Genomic DNA, 11,503 nt, shown 5'->3' with positions numbered 1-11,503 from the left:
TATGATGATCAATTCTGATGGACGTGACCTTCTTCAACAATGAGATGAACCAAATCAGTTCCAATAAAGTAGTAATGAATTGAATCAGCTACACCCAGTGAAAGAACTCTGGAAAATGAGTTTGAACCACTACATAGAATTCCCAGTCCCTCTATTTTTATCCGCCTCCATTTTTGATTTCCTTCACAGGTTAATTGTACATTATTTCAAAGTTTGATTCTTTTTGTACAACAAAATAGGGGTATGGACATGTATACATATGTTGCATTTACCACATACTGTAACATATTTAACATGTATTAGTCAATCTGTCATCTGGGGGAAGAGATGGGGAATTAGGAGAAAAATTGGAACAAAAGGTTTTGCAATTGCCAATGCTGAAATGTCATGCATATATTTTGTAAATAAAAAGGTATAATAAAAAAACAACTGTGTCAAATTTATAAGAACATATGTCATTCCCCAATTGATAAATGGTCAAAAGATATGAACAATATTCAGATGACAAAATTAAAGCCATCTATAGGTTTTGATAAAATGCTCTAAATCACTATTGATTAGAGAAATGCAAATTAAAATAACTATGAAGTACCACCTCATACCTCTCAGTTTGACTAAGATGAAAGGAAAGAATAATGATAAATGTTGGAGGGCATGTGGGAAAACTGGGATACTAATGCTTTGTTGGTACTGATGTGAAATGATCTAACCATTTTGGATAGCAATTTGATGTTATGCCCAAAGGGCTATAAAACTATTTATATCCTTTGACCTAGACGTGCCATTATTGGGTCTGCACCCCAAAAAAATCATAAAGGAAGGAAAATGACCCCCTGTACAAAAATATTTGTAGCAGCTCTTTTAGTGATTGTAAAGAAATGGGAAATGACTTGATCATCAATTGGGTAATCGCTGAATAAGTTATGGTAAATAAAGTTAATGGAATATTATTGTTTTATAAAAAATGATGAACAAGCTGTTTTTAAAAAGATCTGGAAAGTTTTATATGAACTGACGTTCAGTTAAACAAGCAGAACCAGGAATACATTGCATAAAATAACAGTAAGAATATGCTTTGAAAGACTTGGCTCTTCTCAGTGGTTCAGTTATCCAAAGTAATCCCAATAGACTTTGGACAGAAAATGCCATCTGCATCCAGGAAAAAAAAAAAAAAAAAAACTAAGGAGGAACTATGCTATGTTCACCTTTTCTTTTTACCATTTTTTTTTATCACTCTCATGTTTTTTTTCCCTTTTGCTCTGATTTTCTCTTCCAACATGATTCATAAAGCAATGTGTGTTAAAAATAAATAAATTTACTAGAAAATTTTTATTTTATATTTAATGTGGTATTATGTTATAAGGTACAAATAGCTGATCTAAACATACTTTCTGCCAAACTATTTTAATTTTTTTCAATAGTTTTTATTAAATAGACAATCTCTAACCTTTCCCTATCTTCTTATGACCAAAGTTTGTGTACTTGGATTTGTTAAGTTTATTTCTAGGTGCACAGTGGATACAGTCAGGGAGTCCTGGAGTTAGAAGGATCTGAATTCAAATTCTACCTCTTAGCTGTGTGACCCTGGGCAAGGTACTTAACCCTGTTTAACTCTGATCCTCATTTGTAAAATGAATTGGAGAAGGAAATGGCAAATCACTGCAATATCTTTGCCAAAAAATACAAAAATGAGTTCATGAAGATTCAAACCTAACTCAAAAACTACTTAACTACAACAACAACAACAACAACAAAATAATACATCTCAAATATGTTTGAGTGCTAGAGAAAAGTCAGAGAGACAGTTGCAGTTTAGTGGATAGAAATCTTAATTTGAAGGCAGAGAACATGGTTTTACATTTCTTCTGTACTACTCATAGTTTATGTGAAATTAAGCAGTCATTTAACCTCTGCTCTTTGTACTTTTCATCTATATCATTAGGGGGTTATACCAGATCTTCTCAAAAGATACTCTGTCTCTAAAACCTATTGATTTAGGGTTGTTTGATTTATTATTGTGAAATATTAGGTCTTAGGGGATGGTTGTTATTGAAAAGGGGAAACGGGATCAGTGAAAAGAAGCTTCATGTAGAAAATGGAATTTCAGTTTCACTTTAAAGAATAGGTAACAGGTATGAAAGAACTTGCTACTCTGTGTAAAATATGTACTAGATATCTAGGAAGAGAAAAGTGAAAAGAAAATAAAGGAATTCCAATGGGAATTCTCTTTGTTACTATTGTATTTGAAAAAATAATTTATGTAGTTTTAAATGAACTGATCTCTCTGTGTCTTGGAATTTCATTTATTTGGTACCTAAGTTATTAAGTAACATAGGAATTTAATGTTTTATTGTACTAGGAAAGGATTTTTTGAGTTGACACATAACCTAATTCATGAATGTCATTCTTGACAGGTAACACAATAAATTCTAAAAGAGGTCTCTAGAAAACACTCTTTACAATTCTTAACTACCACTCTCACTTCTAGATGAAACCACTGACTACCATTTCCATTTCTAGATGAAACCACATTATGTAGTAACTAGATCATACAGTGATAAAGACTTGAAACTTGGAATATTGAGAAATTTCTTAGTCTTAGTTTTAGGTAATTCAGGGAGAGTATTATCCACTTCCAAATCTGCATGACTTGAGGTCAAATAACATGAGTAGCCAAACTAAGAGGAAAATAAATTTACCAGTGTACCAGGAAAAGTAATCATTAGTAGCTGGTTTAATTTCATTTAAATTTGAACTAGGGTACAAATTTCAATTATATAGCTTTTTCAAGATTACTTTGAACACACAATAGCATTTTTCTGTATTTAAATGGACCAAAGGGATTTAATCTGCCCCTAAAGGAAATCTGGTGTGGGAAGTTCTTGGTTTCAGCATTTGTGGTCCTGAAGTCAAAGAATGCTATGTGTAGTAAGATTTTGAGTATTTAGTGTAGGCATGGAAGTGATTAATTTGGATTTTATTATTCAGTGTATGGCAGAAGGTGAGGAAATTTTAGTAAAGTTTTATAATTTAGACTGCATAAAAATGGAGAATATTTTCAGTCAAAAAAAATACACTGATAACAATGTTGTTTCCCTTCTATAATTGCCTGGGAAACTTGAACTCAAATATTGCCCCAGATCCTTTAGTGATCCTATCAGGCTGCTTTGGTGGATGTGATGGTCTGGGAAATGAGTAGACAAGAGAAAAATTTTCTGACCATAGAAAGTTACAATGATGAAAGGAAGATCAAAACACACACTTAAAAGAAGATAATAAAGTCAAAGCTCCCACATTCAAAGTTTTCAAGAAAAATTAGAATTGGTCTCAAGCCATGGAAGTACTCAAAAGAGATTTTGAAAATCAAGTAAGAGCAATTACTGGTTGCTTGTTGTTGTTTTTAAACACCACAGAAAGTGCTTTTAGGATATGGAGCCTTTCTTTCTGCCTTTGAATGCCTCAAATGGCATAAGATCAGATAGGAACTCTGGATCAGAAGGTACAAGTAATTTAGAAATTTTTGCATGATTACAATTAACTTTTTCAGATCCTTAGGACTTACTTCACAACTAGCAGTGTTTTAGTGTTTGTCTCTCCAAACAAATCTCTCTTAATACTGACAGTTTCTATTATCAATACTATCAATTTGATAAATATGAAATGAAACCTGAGTTGTTTGAATTTAATTTCTCTTCCTGCTTTTAAAATACTTTGCATGGATTTGAGGTTTTGTATTTCATCTTTTGAAAATTTGCCAGGCATTTATCTATTGAGAAATGACTATTGTTCACATATATTTAAATATGGTTTTCTATATATCTTGTGTATGAAACTTTTTTCCCTACAGATATTGGATGCAATTTTTTCCCAACATAGAATTATCTTTTTTTTTTTTTTTATTCTGGCTACAACTCCTTGTGAAAAGTTCTGAAATTACATAATCATACTTGTGTCTTTTGCTGTCTATTTTTATTTTTCTTATGAATTCCAGAATTGTGAAAGGATCTCCTTCCTCTATCCTCTAATTTTTAGTTGTGTGATTGTTTAGATTTGATATCCATTTAAAATGTATTGGGCTACATAGTATAAAAACTGACATTATGTGTTCCACTTTTCCCTGTAGCTTTCCAGTCTTCCATAGTTTATAATCTCAGATTTGATAAACATAGGGACTTGTTTGGTTTTGTACTTTATTTTTATATGTTCTACTGATTTACTTTTTCATTTTTAAATAGCACCAAAGAGTTTTGCATATATTTATCTTTTAATGTTGCTTAAGAGGTGACAATGATATCCCCCCCATTTTATTACTATTGCTTTTTACTATTTCTTTTGAGATTCAAGAACTTTTGTTTTTTATAAATGAATATTATTATGATGATATTAAATTTTATAAATTATACCACTTATTGAGAGTTATAATAGTAAATATGGAGGTTAATTTAATCAGCATTCCAATTTTTACCATGTTTGACTAGTCCAATAATGAATGATTACCTTCTTAAGAGTTCTTTTTCTTACTTATTCAAATACTTTTCTGTACTTCTTCATTATGTGAACTTGGTCTCTAAGATATGTTTTAATCACATTTTTAAATGGATTTTTCATACCTATACTTTTTCAAAAAGAATTTTATTATATACATTGTTGGTGGAATTGTGAATACATCCAGCCATTCTGGAGAGCGATTTGGAACTATGCTCAAAAAGTTATCAAACTGTGCATACCCTTTGATCCAGCAATGTTACTACTGGGCTTATATCCCAAAGAGATCTTAAAGAAGGGAAAGGGACCTGTATGTGCAAAAATGTTTGTGGCAGACCTCTTTGTAGTGCCCAGAAACTTTAAACTGAGTGGATGCCCATCAATTGGAGAATGGCTGAATAAATTGTGGTATATGAATGTTATGGAATATTATTGTTCTGTAAGAAATGACCAGCAGGATGATTTTAGAAAGGCCTGGAAAGACTTACATGAACTGATGCCAAGTGAAATGATCTCCTGATCATTATATACTTCAACAACAGTACTATATGATGATCAACTCTGATGGCCATGGCTCTCTTCAACAATGAGATGAACCAAATCAGTTCCATTTATTCAATAATGAATAGAACCAGCTATGCCCAGCAAAAGAACTCTGGGAAATGAGTGTGAACCACTACAAAGAATTTTCAATTCTTCTGTTTTTCTCCACCTGCATTTTTGATTTCCTTCACAGGTTATGTGTACATTATTTCAAAGTCCGATTCTTCTTGTGCAGCAAAAGAACTGTATGCATATACTGTATTTAACATATACTTTAATATATTTAACATGTATTGGTCTATCTGCCATCTGGAGAAGGGGTGGGGAGAATGAGGAAATAAACTGGGAAAAAATTTTTTTTTTAAAATCTTTAAAATTATTTTTATTTAAATTTAAAATTTAAAAAGAATTTTATAAAACCAAATTTTTTAATTTTTTTAATTTCCATAAAATAATCATATGGTTTGGTTAAATTTTTTAAAATAAATTTTATTTAATTGTTTCCTAATGCTTAATCATTAAATATTTTATTCTGAAGTAAATAAATAAAAAGGTTTTATGACAAAAAAAAAAAATTAATAAACAAAACCATTATTTTTATATTCCTTTTTAAATATATAATAAAACTATCATGGAATTTTCTTTTTTTCTTCCTCCCCCCAAGATAGCTACCATTAGACACAAATATTTATATGTGTATATCCATCCATCCATACATACATATGTATTACACACATATATGTGAAATCATTTTATAAATCTATTTATGAGTTCTTTTTCTGGGTAAAGATAACTTCTTCCTTTATAGATCCTTTGTAGTTAATTTTAGTATTTATGAGAATAAAAATGACAGTCACTCAAAGATGTTCTTAAGACAATATCATTGTTAGTATATACAATATCTCTTGGTTCTGCTCATTTCATTCCATTATTTTGTGCATTTGTGTTTTTCTAAGATCATTGAACTCATCATTTCTTATATAATTAATTATTCTTATATGCCTTATGCAAAATCAACATATTTATAGTGAATGATTAAAAATATATTTCTGCAAAATAATTTGCAAGAAGTTATTTACATTTTTTCTTGAGAAATTTGTGCATAAGTCCTCTTCTCTGCATTATTCAGCATTTGGCTATCAGATCCACATTTGTCTTATGTAAAAAAAAAAAAAGGTAACTTAAACTCCTCATTTTTCAGTTATTTCAAATAATTTTGTTTCATACACACACATACACACACACACACACACACACATATACACAGAGACAGTCTCTGTCTCACTTTCTCCTACTATACTTTTGAGAATTTTAGTTTGTATCACCTTTCTCAGTCTTTGTCTCTATCCCACTTTCTCTCTTCTACTCGATTTTTGAGAATTTTACTTTGTATCACAAAATTAAGCTGGCCTTTCCGGGCTCTCAGTATTTTTTTTAAGCAGCTCTTTCCCCTCTTGGGAATGATTTCTGGAATCCTGAATAGGAATGAGAGGGCTTTTCAAGAGGAGGGATTTCTCCAGAATAGGATCCAGCCATTGCTCAGGGTTTTTCTCATGGCATCCTTGACTTCTTGGTTCCTCAGGCAGTAGATAATAGGATTTAACATGGGGGTGAAGACTGCATATACAGCTGAAATCAGTTTGTTGGAATTGAAGGAGGCAATTGCTCGAGGCCGAACATACATAAAGATTACTGCCATGTAAAAGATTATCACCACAGTGAGATGGGAAGCACAGGTAGAGAAAGCCTTCCTTTGTCCTGCAGCTGAGGGAATATGTAGGACAGTGGAGATAATGAAACCATAAGAGAGAACAGTGGCTGAGAAAGGGAATGTTAGGATTACAATGGCTAAGGCAAAGTCTACCATCTCAGCCATGGCAATGTTTTTGCAGGCCAATTTTAGGATGGGAGAAACATCACAAAAAAAGTGGTTTAACACATTGTTACCACAGAAGATGACACGAGAGATATAGTAGACTTTGACTATAGCAATAGAGAAGCCACATGCCCAGGAGAAGATAGTCAGCCGGAAACAGAGCTCTATGGTCATGATGACTGGGTAGTGGAGTGGCTGGCAGATTGCCACATAGCGGTCATATGCCATGACAGCTAGAGTACACACTCTGTGCAAGCAAGTGAAAGGAAAAAGTAGAGTTGAGTCATGCAGCTCAAAAATGAAATGGTATTAGGGTGAAGAAGAAAACCAGCCAACATCTTGGGGACTGTGACAGAAATGTACCATATCTCCAGGAAGGACATGCTACCCAGAAAGTAGTACATAGGCTTGTGAAGGGAGCTGTTAGTCCAGACAGTAAGGATAATGACTAGATTCTCCATCAATACAAATAGATAGGTTACAAGAAAGAGGATGAAGAGCAATATCTGAAGCCAGATGGTGGTAGGAAAACCCACAAGGATAAACTCCGTGATAGTAGTGATGTTTTCTTGCCACATGGTCAGGGCACTGGGGTTTTAGGGGAACGTATATTAGAAGTACAATATCCAATGTTAGGGACTGAACAGTGGTTCCTCAGGGGACTTGGACTCTTGCATTAACCACAACACTATCTATCTGTTGTCATTTGAATCCTATATATCACCAGAATCATCTAACTGCTTGCAAAGTGATCTTTGAGGGAAGTCAGAGGTAAAGTTATATGCAGAATTAGAGCCCATAATCAGGAATCTCTGCAGTCCATTATAGTAAATCACGAGGCAAAATTTTTGAAGTGAAGTTCTGGTGAAGATCTGGTTCAATAATCAGGCTGATGAAGACAGGCAGATCCTCTGTTAGGTTTACTTTTCTCTAGTGTGTTCAGTTCTCTCAGGATGTTCCAAAATGTCTGATTCTAAAATAAAAATTCCTTTTAATAGGCTACATTAGAAATAGCTCTGACCCAAAACAACTCAAGTCATCTGCAGTCATTACATTTTAATTACTCTTTCTCAATGAGTTGTTAATAATAATGTACATGTCTCCCAATCTATTCAAAGAAGCTGTCATTAAGCCTATGCATATTATCTATGGAAAAGATAATCACAAATTCTTAAAATATTTTCATCTCTTTGTATTTCATATAGCAGATCAGGTTGTCCTTATTAGCCTCTAATATGCATAAGAACCAAATAGTGAACATGGAGATAACATTATGATATATTGTTTTAGGAAGTGATCTCACTGATATAATTTCATTCAGTTCTAGAGATCCCTTTTCAGGAATTAAGATGATACATCAAGAACTGGAATGGAATTCAGAGACCATCTTGTTCGAAACTCTTATTTAATAAATGAGGAAACTGAAATCCATAGAGGTTAGGTGAATTTTTCATGGTTGCAATGGGAAGTATCAACAGCAGTATTTGAACCCAAGTCCATCTAATTCTAGAAACTGATTTCTTTGCACTTTGCCATGCTTTCACATACACTCACAGTTAATGGCTATTTAGTCTTGTTTTTTAGCTCCCAGTTTCCTGACACTGAGTCTGAAGAGAAAAAAAAAAAAACTTTCTGATGCTCCTGGAACCTGCTAAGACACCCAGAGTCAAAACAGCACAAAATTTAATCTTGTTAACTCCTTAAAACAAGCAGGAATGAAGGAACAACTTTTCATCTCCATTTCATGGAGGAGAAAAGATGAGGGAGGGACCAGAAGGGATCCATAAAAAAGAAAAGAACCCCATCTGATGTGTGTTTTTGTTTATTTCAGTAGATAAGCTCTTCTTGGATTCCATTTCTGGGACTCTTTTCATCTAGTATTCTCCCTTTTTCAATGTTCTTGCCAAAATTATCTTCTTTTCTCACAAGCCTGATATAGTAAAACACCTTCATAAAATAAAAGCTTCTTTCTTTATTACCTTTAGAATAAGATATTGATTCTTAGGTCTGACTTTTTAGGTCTTCTGCAACCTGATTTCAAATTATCACTCCAGTCTTTCACCTCTCTATCATTATGTACTCTATCTTCTAACCAAATTAGATTACTATTCCTCATAATTGTTACAGAGAAGTATAGGATGGTATCTAACAGGATGGACAGATCAAGTGAGAGTTTTGTTGTGATAATGGGGGAGACAAAAATATGTTTGTCTACAGAAGGAAAGAAGCCAGTAGACATAGAGAGATTGAAGATTGCTAAGTGTGGTTGATAGACATGACAATCTGCTAGAGAAGGTGGGATGGAATAGGTCCATTTGTGGATTTAAAAGGCATTGCAATGGCAAAGAGGGTCCACCTCTTCACGTGAAATGGATAAAGGAGTTGTAATAGTGGTATTGTGAGGGTTCTGAATGATGTGTCATGAGGAGAAGAGAGAAGGAGCTCTCAGAGAATGATCTGAATTTTTTCATATATCACTCAGAGTACTGTTATTTTATAGTCCATATAGGGATGGTTTCATGATTATCAATAAGGAAATTTAAGTATCCTATGAAATGATTTTTGTTTTTAGGGCCATGATGAAAACAACTCCTAAAATATTTTACTTACTTATATAGTAGAATCTGTAAATCATTATTTGTAATTTTTTATATCCTTTGGTTTAACTTATTAGTTACTGTTACTTAATTCCTCCAGTGTTGTTTCAATTAATTGGAAAAATCTGAAACTTATTTGCTAACATCATAATTAATATCTCTAGACAATATAAAAACGGGATGATTGCTAATATATGAGTCCATTTTCCTTGACAACTAATATCATAACAGAAGCTGAAGGGAGCTACATAGAACTTCAATTCATTTCATATTTTTGTCTGTTTCATTGATCTTCATGCCTGCATAATTCATCATTTAACAGACCAACAGGTTGGGAATGAGTTTCTCTGACTGATACATACTGTTCTTGGCAGAAGCATTGCCATAATCTACTGCTCTGCAATAGTTGCTCATTGTTCCTCCTGTTGTCCTCTTGGACAAAATAAACCAAGTTTAATTCCTCTTTTATTTAATTAATTATTAATTACTTGAAAGCAATAAGTAAGTGCCTAGCCCTTTCCCCTTTTCTAGTCTTTTCCCCTTCTTTTTTAAATATAGAGAGTTCCTTCAACCAATTCCCACATGACATGGTTTTCAGCCTTCTCTTCTTCCCATCTGACATTTGTATGCAATCTAACTTATTAATGTCCTTGTTAAAATATGATGCTTAGAATTGTAAACAATACTCCTGGTGTGCTATGGCCAGGATTAGTACTGTGGACTATTAATCCCTCCACATCTTTCTTAATGTAAGGGTAAGATACAATTTTCTGGGTTTGGTTGCCATGTACCAAGAGAAAACAAAAATATCAAAGAGGACTACTTAACTAAACTAGAAATAAGCAGACATCATTGGATACTGATGAAGAAAGTATACCCAAAGAACCAAGAAAAAGCTAATCTCTAGATGCAAGATAAAATATCAACCTAATAAAAGAAGATATAATATAGAAAAAAATTCATATAGTAGTTTAGTTAAGTCTTCTTATATTTCATATATTTATTTTCAAAAATATTCCTAGTGAAATTAGATATTTGATGCAATAAAAAATAGTAGCTAAAAGCCAGACTTAAAGACACAAAGGCCTAGATATCTACCACTGATTTTACTGGTTCTCTAGGACTTTGAGCAAAAATATTAATCTCATAATGCTCAAAATAATTCTTTAAATCTATAAATTTAAGAGAACACATACTTAATATTGAGTTTTCTTATCTGACAATTTCCTATACCCATAAAATCACAAATCCAATCTCTATTCTTACCCATATCTATTAAAGCTATAGCAGAAGTTATGAAGAACATGAAAAACCTTAATTTCTTTGTGATGTCATGAGTGTCAGTATTCCTGATTATATACATTAATTTCTAGATCATCTATGAAAACATATATCTGATCATCGAAAAGAGTCCATGTATTTATGGATAAATTATAGAGCTCTGGTTTATTGCATTCGTATAGTAAATGCTCAGATTTGAAAACTCATTATCAATGTAGGCTGACATCTATTCTGTAATTTACAGTCTTTAAAAGTTCACTAAAGCATTAATCCAAGTGATTTTTCCCAGGTCACAGAGGCAATAAAGACCACATAGATAGCTAGGTGGTATGGCAGATAGCAAATTTGCTATATTTGAAATCAGAAATACTTGAAATAAAATTCTCCTTCTCATCATTATAAGCTCTGTGATTCAGAGCAAGTCACAGCTTCAGTCTTCTCATCTGCAAAATGGGAATAACAATGGTACCTATCTACTAGAGCTGTCGTGAGCATCAAATGAGATAACATGTTAAACATTTTGCAATAATACTATTATCATATTATTTGTAAGTTCAATTATTATTATTTTTACAGATGGGTAGAACTTGAATCTGACTCCAACTGATTCTAAGACAATTCTTTTTTTCCACATGATGCCTCTTACTATGTTAATGAAGTTTTGAAACAGTTGGAAAATTTACAGTAAGAATTTTGTTTCTGTCACAAATTGTTCCATTGC

The 11,503-nt window shown here is 32.6% G+C and overlaps 1 pseudogene; it reads right to left on the bottom strand.

The window, feature by feature from the left end:
* Positions 1 to 6,526: 6,526 nt before the first annotated feature.
* Positions 6,527 to 7,482, bottom strand: LOC116420976 (annotated as a pseudogene).
* Between the last annotated feature and the right edge of the window lie 4,021 nt (positions 7,483 to 11,503).

This window comes from Sarcophilus harrisii, chromosome 2 (genome assembly GCF_902635505.1).
Source record: "Sarcophilus harrisii chromosome 2, mSarHar1.11, whole genome shotgun sequence".
NCBI classification, from domain to species: Eukaryota; Metazoa; Chordata; class Mammalia; order Dasyuromorphia; family Dasyuridae; genus Sarcophilus; species Sarcophilus harrisii.
The sequence above is the reverse complement of the archived record's forward strand: the minus strand, read 5'-3'. Positions and strand labels throughout refer to the sequence as shown.